This window comes from Prionailurus bengalensis, chromosome E1 (genome assembly GCF_016509475.1).
Source record: "Prionailurus bengalensis isolate Pbe53 chromosome E1, Fcat_Pben_1.1_paternal_pri, whole genome shotgun sequence".
Taxonomy (NCBI): Eukaryota; Metazoa; Chordata; class Mammalia; order Carnivora; family Felidae; genus Prionailurus; species Prionailurus bengalensis.
Window position 1 is genome coordinate 17,261,115 of NC_057347.1, and position 20,173 is coordinate 17,281,287.

Here is a 20,173-nt window from a genome sequence, read left to right on the forward strand (position 1 = left end):
CCAAAAGGTTATACCTAGCCTCCCCCCTTTATTTGTAACTTCTCAGTAAGAAAACTGGTTTTCATTATCTATAATATTATAATACATTTACTTATTCAAATCTACAATATAGTTTCAGAATTGCCAAACCATACACCTGTGAGAAACTAGAAACTAGAGTTCCTTTTGCCTTTAGTCTTATTCAGCCAAAATACTGTTTCCAAAATCATTTAAGAGTAGGTTCTTTTCTTTCCCACCCACTTCTGTGTGTTTATGTTATTCATTTATAATACAGTTAAGGTTCAGGGCACCTGGATGGCTCAGTCAGTTAAGCATCTGACTTCGACTCAGGTCATGACCTCACGGTCTGTCCGTTTGAGCCCCACACTGGAACCTGCTTCAAATTCTGTGTCTTCCTCTCTCTCTGCCCCTCCCCTGCTCATGGATGTCTGTCTCTGTCTCTCAAAAACAAACTTTATAATACAGTAAGGATCATTTGCTATAGTCTGTAGCCCATTTATGTTTCCCCATAACATAGTTTTTTTTTTTTTAAATCAACATTAATGAACATTTAATAAACAGGTAAAATTCACTCTTTGTGGCATGCACTGTGAAGTAGATTACAATTTTTGGCAATTATCAACAAAACTACCATTAAATATTCATTTATAGTTTTAAAAAATATTTTTAATGTTTATTTATTTTTGAGAGTGAGCAGGTGGGGGCAGAGAGAGGGGAACAGAGGATCCAAAGCGGGCTCTGTACTGACAGCAGAGAGCCTGATGTGGGGCTTAGACCCACAAATCACAAGAACCAAAATTAGAGGCTTAACACCAACTCAGTCACCCAGGCACCCCATTTAAAGTTTTTTGTGTGAACTTGAGTTTTCATTTCTCATGGATTAATATTTAGGAGTGAGATTGTTAAACACAATAGTATGTTTAACTTTTTTTTAAGAACTGCCAAACTGTTGGGGCGCCTGGGTGGCTCAGTCTGTTAAGCATCCAACTTTGACTCAGGTAATGATCTCACGGTCTGTGAGTTCAAGTCCCGCCTCAGGCTCTGTGCTGACAGCTTGGAGCCTGGAGCCTGCTTCGGATTCTGTGTCTCCCTCTCTGTCTCTGACAACCCCCCGCCCCCCCCCCCCCCCCGGCTTATGCTCTGTCTCTCTCGGTCTCAAAAATAAATAAATGTTTAAAAAAAAAAAAAAGAAAGAACTGCCAAACTGTTTTCCACGGTGGCTAGACCATTTTACATTCCTACCAGCAATAAATGAGATTTCTAATTGCTTGACATGTTCACCAGTACTTGGCATTATATTTCTTTCATCTCATCTTTATTTCTAAGTCATTCTAACAGGCATGCAGTGATATCTCACTGTGGTCTTAACTTGTATTTCCTTTAAAACTAATGATGTTAAGTTTCTTTTTATATATTTTTTTTTTAATTTTTTTTTTTTTCAACGTTTATTTATTTTTGGGACAGAGAGAGACAGAGCATGAACGGGGGAGGGGCAGAGAGAGAGGGAGACACAGAATCGGAAACAGGCTCCAGGCTCTGAGCCATCAGCCCAGAGCCCGACGCGGGGCTCGAACTCCCGGACCGCGAGATCGTGACCTGGCTGAAGTCGGACGCTTAACCGACTGCGCCACCCAGGCGCCCCTCTTTTTATATTTTTATTAACCATCTTTTTTTTTTTTTTTTTTTTTTTTGGTGATGTGTCTGTTTAGACTTTTGCTCAATGTTTATTAGGTTGTTTTCTTATCTATGTTTATTAGGGGCTTTAACAACCTTTATTAAGTTGTCTTCTCTGTTTGTTCTGGATACTAATTCTTTGTCATATATGTAACATGAAAACACTTTCTGACAATCTGTGGCTTTCCTTTTCATCTCTTAAAAGCATCTTTCAAAAACCAAAAGTTTTTAATTTTGATAAAGCTCAATTTATAAGTTTTATCTGTTTGGATGGATAATGCTTTTCGTGTTAACAACTTTCTCCTATATTTTATTCTAAGAAGCTTCATAGGCTTTAAATGTAGCAATACAATCCATTTTGCATTAATTTTTATGTAAGGTGTAAGTCGAAGTTTATTTTTCTTTTTAAGATTTTGTCATTATTTTAATGTTTACTTATTTTTGAGAGAGAGAGCACAGACGCGAGAGCTTGGGGGTGGTGGTGGAGAGGATCTGAAGCAGGCTCTATGTTCAAGCAGAGCCCCAAAACTGTGAGATCATGACCTGAGCCAAAGTTGGACACTTAACTGACTGAGCCACTCAGGCACCCCTAGATTTTATTTTTAAGTAATCTCTACACCCATCATGGGACTGAAACTCACAATCCTGGGATCGAGAGTCGCATACTCCACCAATTGAGTCAGCCAGGTGTCCCTCAAAGTGTATTTTTATACACATGCATGTCCAATTGCTCTGGCACTATTTGTTGAAAAATCTATCCTTTCTTCATTGATCTGCCATTGCACCCTTGCCAGGAATCTGTTCACTACATTTGTATGGGTCTATGTCTGGACTCTAGGTTTTGTTTATGAATTTATCCTTTCAACAATATCATATTATCTTGATTACTGTAGGTTTTTGAAATCAGATGGTTTGAGTTCTTGAACTTATTCACTTTTTCAGAATTGCTTTGGCTATTCTAGTTCCTTTGCTTTCCCCCAAATTTTAGAATATGCTTGTCAATATCTATTTTAAAAGCCTGCTGGGATTTTTATTGGGAATGCATTGAATCTATACATCAATCTGGAAACAGCTGACAGCATAACATTATTTAGTCTTCCAATCTATCAACACAGTATATCTCTTCAGTTATTTAGGTTTCCTTGGAATTTTTTCAATGTTTTATGGTTTTCAGAATACAAATCTTGTCCATTTTTTGTTGAATTTAAACTGAAGTTATTTCATTTTCTGGGTATTACAGACAGTACTTCTAGAATAAAACAAGTTCCAGTTGTTCACTGCAGACATACAGAAATACAATAGGTTTTCGTATATTGAGCTTGTATCCTGCAACTTTGCTAAACCCACCTATTAATTCCGGGCATCCTTTTGTAAACTGTTTGGGAATTTCCAAAGTAAATAATCATGTTGTATGTAACATGGTAAATATGTGGATAAATTTTAAAACTATTTTTTCTCTTAGATTCTTTAAAATATATAGGACTAAAGCAAAAACTGTTAACACTGAATTCTAGATTTATAATGCATGCAAATGTGGGGTGCCTGGTGGGCTTAGTTGGTGGATTGTACAACTCTTGATCTTGAGGTGGTGAGTTTGAGCACCACATGGGGTATAGAGATTACTTGGTGCATTTGGGTGACTCAGTTGGTTAAGTGCCTGATTCTTGATTTCAGCTCAGGTCATGACTTCCTGGTTCGTGAGATCGAGCCCTGCATTGGGCTCTGCGCTGACAGGTCAGAGCCTGCTTGGGTTTTTCTCTCTCAACAACAACAACAACAAAAATATATATATATATTAATTTTTTGTATGTATAAATATGTATATATTTATATATATACACATTATGTATGTAAAATATATATTATATAAATATACATATATATACATATATACATATATATTTTTTTACATTTGTTTATTTTTGAGAGACAGAGCACAAGTCGGGGAGCAGCAGAGAGAGAAGGAAACACAGAATCTGAAGCAGGATCCAGGCTCTGAGCTGTCAGCACAGAACCCGACATGGGGCTTGAACTCACAAACTATGAGATCATGACCTGAGCCAAAGTTGGACGCTTAACCAACTGAGCCACCCAGATGCCCCTACAAAAAGGATATAGGGAGGAGTACATAATTTCTACATTTTCCTTGAAGTGATTAATATTAACAAATAAAGTGAAAAGAAGATGGGATATTCTTCTTGTAGAGAATAAGATAATAATAGAGGAACACCTGAGTGGCTCAGTTGGTTAAGTGTCCAACTCTTGATTTTGGCTCAGGTCATGAACTCACAGTTCTTGAGATTGAGCCCCTCCCCTCCCACTAGGCTCTGCACTGATAGCAAGGAGCCTGCTTGGGATTCTCTCTCCTTCCCTCCTTCCTTCCCTCTATCTCTCTCAAAACAAACAAACATTAAAAAAAAAAGAAAAGAATAGAAAAGTTTTAAGTGTTTGTATATACACATAACCAAATGCTATGTAGAACAGAAATAAATGAACTGTAAGTAATTAAAGAGTACAATACTGGGGCGCCTGGGTGGCTCACTTGGTTGGGCAACCGATTTCGGTTTAGGTCATGATCTCACAGTTTGTGAGTTCAAGCCCCGCATCAGGCTCTGTACTGACAGCTCAGAGCCCAGAGCCTGCTTTGGATTCTGTGTCTCTCCCTCTCTCTGTCCCCTCCTCTGCTCACACTCTGTGTCTGTCTCTCAATAATAAATAAATGTTAAAAAAAAAAATTAAAAAAAAAAAAGAGTACAATACTTCATGTCATCTATTCTCACTGCCTGAGAATAAAGGTAAAGACAAAACTGGTTATAGGCCTAAAGACAAGATAATGCTGTAGAGAGAGAAAAAAAAAAGTAGGAAAAAAATATATACAACTAATATATATATATATATACATATATATATGTATATATAATATATATACAACAAAAAATGTATACACCTAATCATTTTGTTTGAAGCCATAAAACTGTGAAGATCCACTTGGGAGCCATTTTAATGAACCAATTAACAATGATCTGAAATCACCACCAAGTGTAAATAGTCTTTCTATATCTTTTTCGTATATTTATATCTTTCATTAACATTAAACAATTTGCTATAGCCACTGAAAATATAAAACTTGCCAAGCTCCTAAAAGAATATATATTCACAAAACCTTACACTAGAAAAAAGAGGTAAACATTACATCTCATTTTTTAAAACAAAGAAAATACTTAAAAAATAAATAAATGAATTTGCTAGAATCATACATGGTCTGCCCTATTTGTTGGCAAGTTAGTTGGCTCCTAAGCCAGTGCAATGTAGCCCATCTAATGACATCATGCTGTTTATATTTAAGATACTGGAAACTAAAAGAGAAAATATTTTTTAAATGTTTATTTTTGAGAGAGACAGAGAGAGAGAAAGTGTGAGCGGGGGAGGGGCAGAGAGAAAGGGGGAGAGAGGATCCGAAGTGGACTCTTTGCTGACAGCAGAGAGCCTGATTCAGGGCTCAAACTCAAGAACTGTGAGATCATCACCTGAGATCTGTCTCAGGTTGGATGCTTAACTGACTGAGCCATGCAGGTGCCCAAGACATTTTTATCTTCCTGGCAATGCAGAGATAGTCCTTTTGGACATCTGACTCTTTGGCTTGGTTTCAAATACTTAAGATACCAGCCCTTGATTAACCTGCCTGATGAGACAGCTAGGACAGCTGGCTCAATCAGAGTATATTTAAACTTAAGGTGATCCTTATGGTCAATTAATGAAAATTCAGAAATATTATACAAAGTCCTTTTAGTCATCTAAAAAAAATTTGATGAGAGGGTCCTTCCTCTATATACCCTATAGATAGACCCCACACATTAAGCTCTGTCATGGGGTAGGAGTGACAGGAAACAAAAACCAAAGCATGCATTCATGCGTACACACACATGCTACATATACACATACACAGGTTTATTTGATACCACGAAACATGAACGTTAGTAACCTAGAAATGTAACTGTGGCAAAAATATTCAATTCTGGGCTATATTCAAACTTTGCTCATTTACCTGGTACATGTTTCCCATACATCAAGACATTTAACAGAAAACACCTGCTTTGGGGCCACTGGATGGCTCAGTCCTGTTAAGCATCAAACTTGATCTCAGCTCAGGTCATGATCTCATGGTTCGTTGGATGGAGCCCTGCCATCGGGCTCCGTGCTGACTGTACAGAGCCTGCTTGGGATTCTTGCTCTCCCTCTTTTTCTACCCATGCCCCACTCACCCTCTTTCTCTCTCAAAACAAATAAAAAGGAAAGAAAGAAAGAACACCTGATATGAGTAGCTGCCCTTGACTCCTTGAGGCTTTCATGCATGTACCCATGCATTTCCTGATGGGTGGTCCTAATCTGAACCTAGGTTTCCTGACTTCCTAAAACAGCATTTTTCTGGTTTCCCTCCCTCAGACACACAGTAAAGTTAGTATAGGTCAGTGAATCTTTGTTATGCCTTCCAATAAGTCAGAAGTCAGCACACATTTTCTATAAAGAAATATTAGTAGTAGTATTTTAGGCTTTCTGAGCCAAATACATATATTATCCTTTTTCTGTTGCATCTTCTTCTTCCTTTTAAGTAATCTCTACATCCAACATGGGGCTCGAACTTTATAACCCCAAAATCAAATGTGGCATGCTCTACTGACTGAGCCAGCCAGGAGTCCCTGTAAAAACCATTCTTAACTTGGAAGTTGAGCAAAAGTGGTTCATAGGCTGGATTCATTTGGCCCATGGGCTATCGTTTCCCAGACACTACTATAGATTAATCCTTAGTTAACACTTTTCCACATTTGGTTTGAAACTTTCTAAAATACATATTATCACCATATTGTCATTACTTATCATTGAAAAGGATTTGAGAATACATATTCTCACCCTTGGTTCCAAAGTACTTCTTCATATATCTCCTGAGAACAAAAACATTCTCTTGAATAACCCCAATACATTATCAAATTTAGAAAATTTAGTATTGATAGAATACTATTATCTAGTGCATATATAGTCCATACTCAAATTTCACCAACTATCTTAGTAATGTCCTCTATAGGAATTATTTTCCAATCTCTGATCACATATTGTGTTTAACTGGGTCTCTTCTAAGCCACCTCCTGATATCCATCTTAAACCAATTTGCTTTAGTTGGTCCCATGAGATCCTTACTTTGGGAACTATGCAACTTTCTCTCCCAAACACAGCTCTCTGAAATGTTCTAGCCTGCCTAGGACAATCCCAAAAACTATTGTATAAGGAAGTCTAAGCACTAGAGAATCACCCCCATACACACACAAAATTCTTTTCCATGGGTGAGGCACTACAATGTGTACCCTCTTATCAGAAAACAAGTTCTCTTATTCTATCAATTTAAACTTGAGCTCAAAAATATGTATTCATGGGGCACCTGGCTGGCTCAGTCAGTAGAGCAGGCAACTCTTGATCTCAGGGTCATGAGTTCAAGTCCCACACTGGGTGTAGAGCTTACTTAATTAAAAAAAAAAGTGTATTCACCTCTCTACCCTCAGTGCCACTATCTAGTTTAAGCTCTCAGTATTTCATAAATTATTATAAAAGCTTCATTACTACAAAAGCTTCTCTTCTTTGATCTTTGACAATGCCAATCTTTCCTCCACACTTTCCTCCACACTTTTTATAACAAATGGAAATGCAATATTTCTCTTGCACTTCAGTGGTTCCCTCAAAACTTCAGAATAAAGCCTACATTTCTTTAGTGTTTGTTTATTTTTGAGAGAGAGAGAGAGAAAACGTGAGCAGGGTAGGGGCGGTGGGGTGGGGGTGGGGGGACAACAGAGAATCTGAAGTGGACTGTGCTGACAGCAGAGAACCCAATGTGGGGCTCAAACTCAAGACCCTGAGATCATGAGCTGAGTCGACGTTGGACGCTTATCCTACTGAGCCACCCAGGTGCCCCTAGCCTACATTTCTGAGTACAGGGTAGGGGGCTGTCTTCAAAAGCCTTTGCTTGCCTTTCCTTTTTACCTTCCTCTGATACATCCTCAAGTCCCGACTGCAACCTTAATTCAAAACCTACTTGCTTCACTTGCTTCAACAAGGACTACTGACAAGTTATGGATTGGGGTAATACAATTTTATAGATTTAAAATTTTTAAATCGTTGACATTTTGCTAATATGTGATTTAACTCAGTCCCTTTAATGTAAGAAAAGGATAATAACATTACTTCCCACAATGGATAGATCATATGGGCAGGTCTAAAGAAAAGAGAAAATCTACGGAAATTCTATACTTTTCATTATTAACAATGAAACACCAATTGCTCCAAAAACACATATATTTACAGAATGATATATGAAAAGCCCAAACAAGTACAAATAATATCAAAATTTAACCTACGAAAATCTCACTACTACTTCTTGCCCAAACAACCATAAAAACAGGAAGTATATGCAAAGCAATTGTATGAAACTGTTAAAGAGCAACAAATGCAGGCAAGGCTTTAGAGACGAGAATTAGAATGCTTGCGAGAAGAATAAAATACAAAATGAGATGTAAATTTACTCCAGCTTCATCCCTGAACACGTGGTACAGGAAAATAGAGTCCAAGAAGAAAGCTAAGGTGAGGAGACAGAGGCCAGAGAATAAGAGTTTCCAAAATGTAAGACTTTACAAAGCATCATCTCAGAAAACAAAGCTGAAAAGCAGCAGCAAATTATCAAAAATCTGCAAATTATCCTCAAGTAAATAATCAATTTCTAAGCACATAGCTGCATAAGGCTCCCAGAAACCCAGCAGAAAATAGCAGCTGGAAGACTAATCAGCAAAGCTGTCAAAACACAAGAAGTGCTGGAGAGATGGAGATTGGAATTCAAACCCCACCAAAATGACTGAGCCTTGATAAACACCCAAACATTCAGTTGGAATCCCAGAAGGGCCTTGCTTTAAGAGTAAGAATCAGGCCTAGTAACAAAGGCAAAACTGATACCAACTAGTCTTAACAAAGCCTAAAACCAAACCTCAAGGTGATTCACCAATATACCATTAGCTGGCCAAAAGAAAATCCAACTGGGAACACCTAGGTGGCTCAGTCAGTTAAGTGTCTGACTTCAGCTCAGGTCATGATCTCACAGACTCTGAGTTCTAGCCCCTCATCAGGCTCCGTGCTGACAGCTTAGAACCTGGAGCCTGCTTTGGATTCTGTCTTTCTCTCTCTCTCTCTCTCTGCCCCTCCCCAGCTCGTGCTTTGTCTCTCTCTCTCTCTCTCTCTCTCTCAAAAATAAACATTTAAAAAAATAAAAAAAAAAAAAAGAAAATGCAACTGTCTTTGAAGAAAAATAACATCACCCAAAATATCTATAAATTGTCCTCTATGATATAGAGTGACCAATCAAAAATTATAAAGCCTGATAAAAGTAGATCAAATACTGAAGAGCAAAAGAAACTATAAACAGACTCAATGAGGACTCAAATACTGGGATTATCAGACAGAGATTAAACATACACAAAAGGGGCGCCTGGTTGGCTCAGGTCATGATCTCATAGTTTGTGGGTTTGAGCCCCACATCAGGTTCTGTCCTGACAGCTCATAGCCTGGAGCCTGCTTCGGATTCTGTGTCTCCCCCTCCCTCTCTTTCTCAAAAATAAAAGTAAATAAACATTAAAAAAAACTAAAACACACACACACAAGAAAATCAAAGGGCACCTGACTGGCTCAGTTGGTAGAGCATGCAACTCTTGATCTTGGGGCTGTTGAGTTCGAGCCTCAGGTTTGGTGTAGAAATTACTTAAAAATAAATAAAATCTTAAAACAAAAAAAGAATCAGGGGCACCTGGGTGACTCAGTCAGTTAAGCATATGACTTTGGCTCAGGTCATGATCTCACGGTTCATGGGTTCAAGCCCCGTGTCAGGTTCTGTGCTGACAGCTCAGAGCCTAGAGCTTGCTTCAGATTCTGTGCCTCCTGCCCTCTCTGCTCCTCACCTGCTCACACTCTTTTCTCTCTCTCCATAAATAAACATTTAAAGAAAAAATTTTAAATCAATCAATAAATAAAAAGAATCAAATGGACATTTTGGAAAAATTGCACAAAGAACACGAAACAGCTGAAATAGTATAAAGTTTTCACATTGTATAGTGGCAAAAGTGCTAAGTTAACTATAATAAGAATTATACTGGGGTGACAATTAAAATAATAAAAGAATGCATGACCAAAATGTTATTATAAGGGAAAATTTATATATAGATATAGATATATACATATACACACACATATACATATATGTATCTTTCCATGGTGGGGAAAATGTATATTCATGTCTTTTTATTTGCTGTAATTTGAAGTTCTGTTGTCTGGGGCCTTGCTAACACGAAGGGACTGCCACTCCCAGAGTTAGCTAATTCACAGAGACAGCAAACAAGCACATCTTTCACATACAAATCACTAATCCAGAGCCCTTACCTCCAACAACCTCACAGTCTAGGTTCCCTATTCTCTGCTTTAATTACCACAGGGCCAAACACTAGACAATTAGGGATAACTCCTGTATCCCAGAGCCTAGTGAAAACGTATAAACTGAGTAATCCTATGGGTTCCTGGCTAACTCATAAACAGAGCATGTGACTCTTGATCTTTTGGTTGTAAATTCAAGCCCCAGTACTTAAAAATAAAATCTTAAACAAAACAAAATAAAACCCTAGATAGTCTTAAACTTGCTTACCTTGCCTCACTTGCTTCTTCCCATAGAAACCACAATAATGCTCCTGCCCATGTTTTTCCCTTGCTTCTTCTGCCTCCTCACTGACACCAACACTTCCCCATGTGCCCCACTTTGGCGTGGCATGCCCCTCTCACTTGGATCTATTCAGTATAACAAACCACCTTTCCAGTGGCCATTCTTACCTGATCTGTTGGCCTCCCCATGCCTGAGTAAAACCTATATTTAAAACAATAACAGCAACAATAAACTCTTCACTAATTAAAAAGATGACAAGAACAGGAGTGCCTGGTTGGCTCAGTCAATAGAACATGTGACTCCTGATCTTGAGGTCATGAGTTTAAGCCCCACACTGGGCATGGAGCTCACTTAAAAAAAAAAAAAAAAGATGGCAAGAACAAAGAATATCAAAAGAACAGATAGGATAAATAGAAATCATATAAGGAAAAAAAAAACCAGATTTATGCCCAATTATAAATAGTAACTGCATCAAATATAAGTGGGCAAAACACCTCAATTAAAACTAAGATGAAATAGAGAAAAATCTCCTTGCTTTGCTCTTGGCAGAAATTTTCTGGATAGGACACCCAAGTGCAAGCAACAAATGCAAAAATAAGTGGGACTAAATCAAATTAAAAAGCTCTGCACAGCAAAACAATCAACAAAATGAAAAGGCAATCTATGAAATGGAAGAAAATATTTGTAAATCATGTATCTGATAAGGGATTAATATCCAAAACATTTAACAAGTTTTAGCTAAAAATAACCCGATTAAAAAATGAAGAGTACCTGAATAGACATTTTTCCAAAAAAGACAATAGGTAAATGAAAAGGTACTCAATATCACTAATCATCAGGAAAATTCAAATCAAAACTACAATGAGATAACACTTCATACCTGTCAGAATGGCTCTAATTAAAAAGTGATAACAAGTGTTGGCAAGGGTATGCATAAAAAGGAACTCTGTGCACTGCTGGTGGGAATGTAAATTGGTACAACCACTAAGGAAAACAAATGGAGAGTCCTCAAAAAATTAAAAATAGAATGCCTGTATGATCCAGCAATGCCATTTCTGGGTACATATATAAAAGAACTGAATTCAGGATCTTGAAAAGATACGTGCACCCTATGTTCACTGCAACATCATCATCATCATCATCATCATCATCATCACCACCACCACCATAAGTAGGCGCCACACCCAGCGTGGAGACCAGTGCAGGGCTTGAACTCACAACCTTGAGGTCAAGACCTGAGCTGAGATTGAGAGTAGGACACTTAACCAACTGAGTCACCTAGATGCCTCCACAGTATTATTCACAATAGTCAAGATATGGAAACAATCATATCTTAAAGTGTTTGCCAAAGGATGAATGGATAGAAATATGATGTACACACACATACACAGAAATAAATGGAATATTAATTTACCCATGAGGAAGAAGGAAATCTTTCCATTTGCAACAACTTGGATGAAACTTGAGGGCATTATGCTAACTGAAATAAATCAGATAGAAAAGGACAAATACAGGGCTCCTGACGGGCTCAGTTGGAAGAGCGAGCGACTCTTGATCTTAGGGTCATAAGTTCAAGCCCCACGATGAGTGTAGAAATTGCTTAAATAAACTTAAAAGGAAAAGAAAAGAGGCAAATACTATATATTATTGCTTATATATGGAATCTAAAGAAAACCTCAGAAAAAGAGTAGAATAGTGATTACCAGGGGTTGGGAGGTGGGGAAAATGGGGAGATACCGGTCAAAGGGTACAAACTTCCAGTTATAAGGTTATCAAGTTCTGGGAATTTAATGTACAGCATGATGGTTATAGCTAATAATACTATATTATATACTTGGAAGTTGCTAACAGAGTAGATCTTAAATGTTCTCACTACAAAAAGGAAATGATAATTATGTGACAGGAAGGAGGTATTAGCTGATGATATAGTGGTTATCATTTTGTAATATATAAATGTATCAAATCAACACACCGTACACCTTAAACTTACACAATGTCATATAAATATATTTTATTATATGATATATCATGATATCATATCACAATATATATATGATAACATATATATATATCATATCATATCACAATAAAGGTGGGAAAGAAATTTGGGGGGAAAAAGACAACAAAAACAAGAAACACTTTAGATATAAGGTTCCAGAAATAATAAATGAAAAAGGATGGAGGCATGCCTGGATGGCTCAGCTGGTTGAGTGTACGACTCTTGGTTTTGGCTCGGGTCATGCTCTCGCAGTTCATGGGTTCAAGCCCATATGGGGCTCTGCACTTACTGTGCAGAGTCTGCATGGGATTCTCTCTCCCTCCCTCTCTTGATCACACATGAACTCTCTCTCTCAAAATAAATAAATAAAATTTTTTTTAAAAAGGGATGGAAAAAGAAATACCATGCAAGCATTAGCCAAAGAAAGATGTCTGATTAACATCAAAGTAGATTTGTTTTTAATGTTTGTTTATTTTGAGAGTGAGAGGGTGTGTGCATATCTGTGAGAGGGACAGAGAAAAGAGGGGGAGAGAGAGAGTCTGAAGCAGGCTCCAAGGGGTCATCACGGGAGCGGGATTCAATCCCACAAACTGTAAGCCAAAATCAGGAGTCGTAAGCGTAACTGAATGAGCCACGCAAGCACACCCCAAAGTAGATTTTAAAGCAAGAAATACTATGAAAGATAAACAGTGAAATTTTGTAATGATAATGGGACAATTCAAGAAGATACAATCCAAAATTTGTATATTCTTAGTAATTCAGCTTAGAAATGCATAAAGTAAAACAAGAGAGAGCTAAAAGGAAAAGCAGATAAATTCACAATCAGTATACATCTTTGAGTTACTGACAGAACATGCACACCAAAACAAATGAAATCAGAAAGGATGCAAAAGATCTGAAGAACATAATCAATGCATGTTATCAACTTGACATGCATAGATCATTATACCCAACAAACAGCACAATATATGTAATTTTCCAGTTCCGGGAGAAAATATTCACAAATACATAATACGGGTAAGTATCCAGTATGTACAAAGAACTTACAACTCAACAAAAAGAAAAACATCCCATTTTTTTTTAATGGGCAAAACACTTGAATAAAAACTTCCCAAAGATATGTGAATGGCCTTTAAATCTATGAAAAAGTACCAATCATCAGGGAAATGTATGTTAAACCCTTACTGAAATACTATTACACATCTACCAGAATGACTCAAATTAAAATGACTGTCAACACCTAATGTTGGAAAGGATATGAAGAAAAGAGAATTTTCATATACTGTTGATGAAAGTATAAAATTTCTACTTCTTAATGAAGAAGTCTGACAACTGGTCATAAAACTAAACATATACCTGCCCCATGATCCAACACTTCCATCCAAGGTATTTACTTAAAAGAAATGAAAAACTGGGTCCACAAAAAGACTTGTAAATCAAAAGACTTTAGGTCAAAAAAAGTTACAAGAGACAAAGATATTATATATTAATAAAGGTTCAATACAGCAAGAAGATTTAACAATTATAAACATTTACAATACCTAACGGCAGATCATTAAAATGAATGAAGCAAAGATTGACAGAATTGAAGAGAGATATTCACAGTTCTACAATAGCTGGAGACTTTAATACCCCACTCATAATAATGGTGAGAACAACCAGACAGAAGATGAGCAAGGAAACAGAGAACTTAATACAATTAACCAATTAGAATTAATAAACATATAAAGAACACTCTACCCAACAACAGAATATACATTCTTCTCAATGGTACATGGGACATTTGCCAGGATAGACCATATGTTAGGCCACAAATCAACTCAATAAATTTAAAAAGATAGGTATCATACAAAGAATCTTCTCTGATCTCAACAGGATAAAGTAAGATATCAGTAACAAAAAAGGAAAACTAGAATATTCACAAAGTTGTGTTAATTATAAACAATATACTTCTAAACAACCAACAGATCAAAGAAGAAATCACAATGAAAATTAGAAATACCTAGAGTTGAATGAAAACAAAAATACAGCAGATCAAAACTTATGGGACCAAGTAAAAGAAGAGCTCAGGAGGAAATTTATAGCTATAAACACATTAAAAAAAATAATAAAGAAGGAAAAAAAATCTCAAATTAACAACCTAACTTTACAACTTAAGGAACTAGAAAAAGAACTAAACCCAAAGTTAGCAGAAGGAAGGAAATAATAAAGATTAAGGCAGAGATCAAACAGCGAACACAAAAACAATAGAGAAAATCAATGAAATCGAAAGTTGGTTCTTCAAAAAGACAACAAAATCGACGAACCTTTAGCTAGGTGGACTAAGGAGAAAAGATTACTAAATTACTAAAATCAGAAATTAAAAAGGGGACAGTACTACTGATTCTACAGAAACAAACAGGATTATAAGTGTAGTATGAAAAACTATATGCCAACAAATTAGATGAAAAGGGCAAATTCCTAAAAATACCAAACCTACCAAGACTATATAATGAAAAAATAGAAAACTTGAATACTATTACTTACTACTTACTGTAAGTAGTAACTAGATTGAATCAGTAATAAAATTTTCCCAATAAAGCAAAGCTTTGGACGCAATGGGCTCTTAAAATTCAACAATAACAAACAGCCTGATTTTAAAATGGGCCAAACACCCTAACACTTTACCAAAGAAAATATACAGATGGCAAATAGGCTGATATAAAGATGGTTCACAATATCAGGGAAATAGAAATTAAAACAATAAGATACTATTAAATACAATTAGAATGGCCAAAATGTAGAACACTGACAGCACCCTTTGGTACTGCTGACAATGTGGAGCAAAAAGAACTCTCATTCATTGTTAGTGGGAATGGAAAATGGTACAGCCCCTTTGGAAGATAGTTTGGTCGTTTCTTACAAAATTAAGTATACTTTACCATACAATCCAGTAATGGTACTCCCTGGTATTTACTCAAAGGAGTTTAAAAACATATCCACACGGGCACCTGGGTGGCTCAGTCAGTTAAGCATCTGACTTTGGCTCAGGTTATGATCCTACAGGTTTGTGAGCTCAAACCCTGCATCAGGCTCTGTGCTAACAACTCAGAGCCTGGAGCCTGCTTCCGATTCTGTCTCCCTCTCTCTCTGCCCCTCCCCTACTCTCACTCTCTCTCTCTCAAAAAATAAATAAAAATTAAAAAAAAAAAAAAAAAACCAAAAAGCTGCATAGAGGTTTTTTTCAAGGCAGTGAAAATACTCTGTATGATGATGGGAATTTGTCAATTATACATTACACTAAACCCATGGAATGTACAAGGATGAACCCTAATGTAAACTATGGTGATTATGTCAGTGCAGGTTCATCAGTCGTATTCTGTGGAGGATTGTGATAATGGGGGAGGCTATGCATGTACAAGGGATAAGAATTTATGAGATCTCTCTGTACCTTCCTTTCAATTTTGTTGTGAACCTAACTATAACTGCTTTAGAAAAATAGTTGTTTTTTTAAAAAATTAATGTTTATCCATTTTTGAGAGAGAGAGAGAGAGAGAGAGAGAGAGAGAGAGCGAGCGAGCAGGGGAGGGGCAGAGAGAGAGGGAGACAGATTCTGAAGCAGACTCCAGGCTCTGAGCTGTCAGCACAGAGACCAACACGGGGCTCAAACTCACTGACCACAAGATCATGACAGGAGCTGAAATCAGACGCTTAACCAGCTGAGCTACCCAGGCACCCCTGTGTCATAGTTTTTTAATAACTGACAATTTGGGGCACCTGAGTGGCTCAGTTGGTTAAGTGCCCAACTCCTGCTTTTGGCTCAGGTAACGATCTCATGGTTCAGGAGCCCTGTATCCGACTCTGCACTGATAGCCCAGTGCCTGTTTAGGATTCTCTCTCCCTCTCTCTCTGCCCCTCCCCTCCCAAAATAAATAAATAAACTTTAAAAAATTGGTAATTCAGGGATCCCTTCAATAGTCTCAGAATATTCTTTTTATTTTCTAGGCTATTCACATTGCTTTATTCTCCTTCTTTTTCCCTCCAAACTGGCAAACATGTCCATTAAGAGGAAACATAATGATGTTCATTACAGCATTATTTTTAACAGCAAAAAAACCAGGCAGGGTTGAAAACCTTAATATCTAATTATGTGGAATGATAAAGTGAATTATGATATATCAAATAGATACATGACAAAATGTGATATAGCCATTGTTATACATGTACACTTATTCATAAGAAAAATAAGCAGTACTGCAAAATTTTATGAAACAAACTATACACTTTAATTTTAAAAATTAAATGGCAGGGTGCCTGGGTGGCTCAGGTTATAAATATTATGTGGTACAGATATATGTAGGATGAATAATCATCTCATCTGACCTGGGCTATGGGGTTTCTAGGACATGGGACTTTCACCACTGGAACTGGAAAAGTCCTGGCTAAATTGAGGTAACAGTAATCCTAGATATATGTACATTCTTGAAAGGCTGAACAGATGTAAATGAAATAATATCAGTGGGTTATCTGAAGGGAAAATAGTTGTAAGTAATGGTTTCTGTACACTTTTCTTTTTTCAGTGTTAAAGGTGATATGATACATCTTTCTATGAACAAGGAAAGTTTACAGAGTCTTTTACTGAAAATCTCAAAATAGAATTATAGTTAAAATTCAGGAGAAAACAGACTGAGCTTATACCAATAAAAAAGAAAAGAGAGAAAAGCCAAATAACTAAAACCAGGAAAAGAACAGGACTATTACAAACAACCTACAGAAATAAAAAGGGTCATATGAGCATACTATTTTCAACTGTATACCAATAAATTAGACAACCGAGATGAAACAAATTCCTAGAACCCACAAATAAAAGTAACTTAAGGGAAAACATCAAAAGATGGGGGCACCTGGGTGGCTCATTCAGTTAAACATTGGACTTTTGATTTTGACTCAGGTTATTATCTCATGGTTCATGGGTTTGAGCCCCACAACAAGCTGTGTGCTGGCAGCATGGAGCCTGCCTGGGATTCTCTCTCTCCTTCTCTCTCTCTGCCCTTCCCCCTGCTCATGCTATTTTTCTCTCTCTCTCAAAATAAATTTAAAAAACACTAAAAAAGAAAGAAAGAAAATATTAACAGACCTATAACAAGTAAACACTGAATAAGTAATCAAAAACAAAGTCCAGAACCAGAAGCCTTCACTGGTGAATTCTACCGAACATTTAAAGAAGAATTAATACCAATTCTTCACTAACTCTTCCAAAAACTAAAAAAGAACACTTCCTAACTGACTCTATGAAGCCAGTATTAGCCTGATACCAACACCACACCAAGAAAATCACACACACACACACACACACACACACACACACACACACACACATTACAGTGTCCCTTATGAATAGAGATGTAATGATTATAAGCCATGACAAAGTGGGATTTATCCCAGAAATGCAAGAGTGGTTCAATGTAACAAAATCAGTAATGCAATATACTCCATTAACAGAATGAAGGAGAAAAACCATTATGATCACCTTAACTGACATCCAAAAGGTATGTAACAGAATGCAACAACCTTTCATGAAAAACAAAACAAACAAACAAAAACCACTCAAAAAATTAGAAACAGAAAAAACTTCCTCAATATGATAAAGGGCATTTATGAAAATCCCACAGCTAACATCATCCTCAATTATGAAAAACTGAAAAAAGTTTCTCCCTAAGGATGCTCATTTTCATCACTGCCATCAAAGTTACAATTAGAGCAAATAGATAAGAAAAACAAAAGGCATCCAAATTGGAAAGAAGTAAAACTATCTTTGTTTATAGGTGACATGATCTTATATACAGAAGTCCACAGTATCCACATAAAAGATACTACAGCTAATAAATTTAGCAAAATTGTAGTGTAAAAACCAACACACATAAATTAGCTGTTCCTATATACCAGCAATGAATAAATTCAGGAGGAAATTAAGAAAATAATTCCATTTACAATAGCATCTAAAAGAATAAAATATTGATGACTAAATTTAAGCAATGAATTAGAACCCTTGTATACTGAAAACTACAAAACATTGCTAAACAAAATTAAAGAAGACCTAAATAAATGTTTAGAAAGACATACTGCATTCATGGAATAAGATTCAATATTGGTCAGATGCCAATACTACCAAGCATGATCAACAAATTTAAACAATCCCTAACAAAATTTCAACAGCAGAAATGGAAAAGCTAATCCTCAGATTCATATGGAATGGCAAGGGGCCCCAAACAGCCAAAGCGATCCTTAAAAAGAATAATAAAGTTGTCCCTGATCTCAAACTTAGTACGACAATACAGTAATCAAAACAGTATGATACTAGCATAAAGATAGATATATAGACAAAAGGAACAGAACTGAGAGTTCAGAAATAAACCTATACAATATGATCAATTGATTTCACAAAGATGTCAAGACAATTCAACAGAGAAAGAACAGTCTCTTCAATAGAGGGCACTGGAACACTAAACAACTAGATTTCCACACACAAAAGAGTAAAGTTGGACCTCTGCCTTACAACATATCCAAAAATCAACTCAATATGAATCGGTGACTTGTATATAAGAGCTAAGACCATAAAACTCTCAGAAGAAAACATAAGGGTAAATATTCACAACCTTGGATTTGGCAATGGATAATGAGACATGACACCAAAAGTATAAGCAACAATAACAAAAAATAGACCAATTGGACTTCATCCAAATTTAAAACTTTCGTATATCAAAGGTCATCATTAAGAAAGTGAAAAGACAAACTACAGAATGGGAGAAAATATTTGCAAATCATGTATCTGACAAGGACTTAATATTCAGAATACATAAAGATCCCTTATAACAACAAAGAGACAACCCAAATTTTAAAAGAGGCAAAGGACTTGAATAGACATTTCTCCAACGAAGATACGCAAATGGCCAATAAGCACACGAAAAGATGCTCAACATTGTTAGTCAATAGAGAAATACAAACCAAAACATCAAGCTACTACTTCACACCTAGCAGGATGGCTATAATCAAAGTAACAAAAAATTACAGGCATCTGTGAGGATGTGGAATAATTGGAACTCCAGTGAATTACTGGTGAGAATGGAAACAGTACAGCCACTATGGAGCAGTTTGGCAGTCCTCAAAAAGTTAAACATAAAATTACCATGTGATCTAGTATTTTCACTCTTAGGTACACACCCAAATTTGAAAACACTGACTCAAACAGATATTTGTACACCAATGTTCATCGTAGCATTTATTCACAATAGCCAGAAGATGGACACAATCTAGTATCCATCAGCAGATGAATGGACAAACCATGGCACATACAACGGGATATTATGCATCTATAAAAAGGAATGAAGTACTGATACATGCTACAACATGGTTGACCTGCAAAGTGATTATGCTATACATTATGCTAAGTGATACAAGCTATACACAAAAGTACAAATATTGCATGATTCCATTTATATATCTAAAATAGGCAAATTCATAAACAAAAAGTAGATTAGAGATTGGGTAGAGGGGGAAGGAGTTACTGCTAATAAATACATAGCTTCTGCTTGGGGTGATGAAAAAGTTTTGAAATTAGATAATGGTAATGGTTGCACAACATTGTGCACGTAATTAACGCCACAAATTGTACACTTAAAAATGGTTAAAATGGCAAATTTGATGATTATTTTAGCATAACACACACACATATACACACAAGAAAAAAAGACTGGTACATATCCTTCTGTCAAATAATAATTCTA

At 36.4% G+C, this 20,173-nt stretch overlaps 1 protein-coding gene across 3 annotated transcripts in view; it reads right to left on the minus strand.

Moving 5' to 3' along the window:
• Positions 1-20,173, minus strand: part of TAOK1 (TAO kinase 1) — a 145,135-nt gene that overhangs the window by 65,245 nt on the left and 59,717 nt on the right. The window contains exon 1 of one of the 3 annotated variants that reach the window (XM_043585575.1): positions 3,606-3,611. The exons of the other annotated variants lie outside the window; for them this stretch is intronic. The gene's annotated coding sequence lies outside the window, so the exon portion shown is untranslated. Of the gene's footprint in view, positions 1-3,605; positions 3,612-20,173 lie in introns of those variants that run through there. 3 annotated transcript variants of the gene reach the window in all.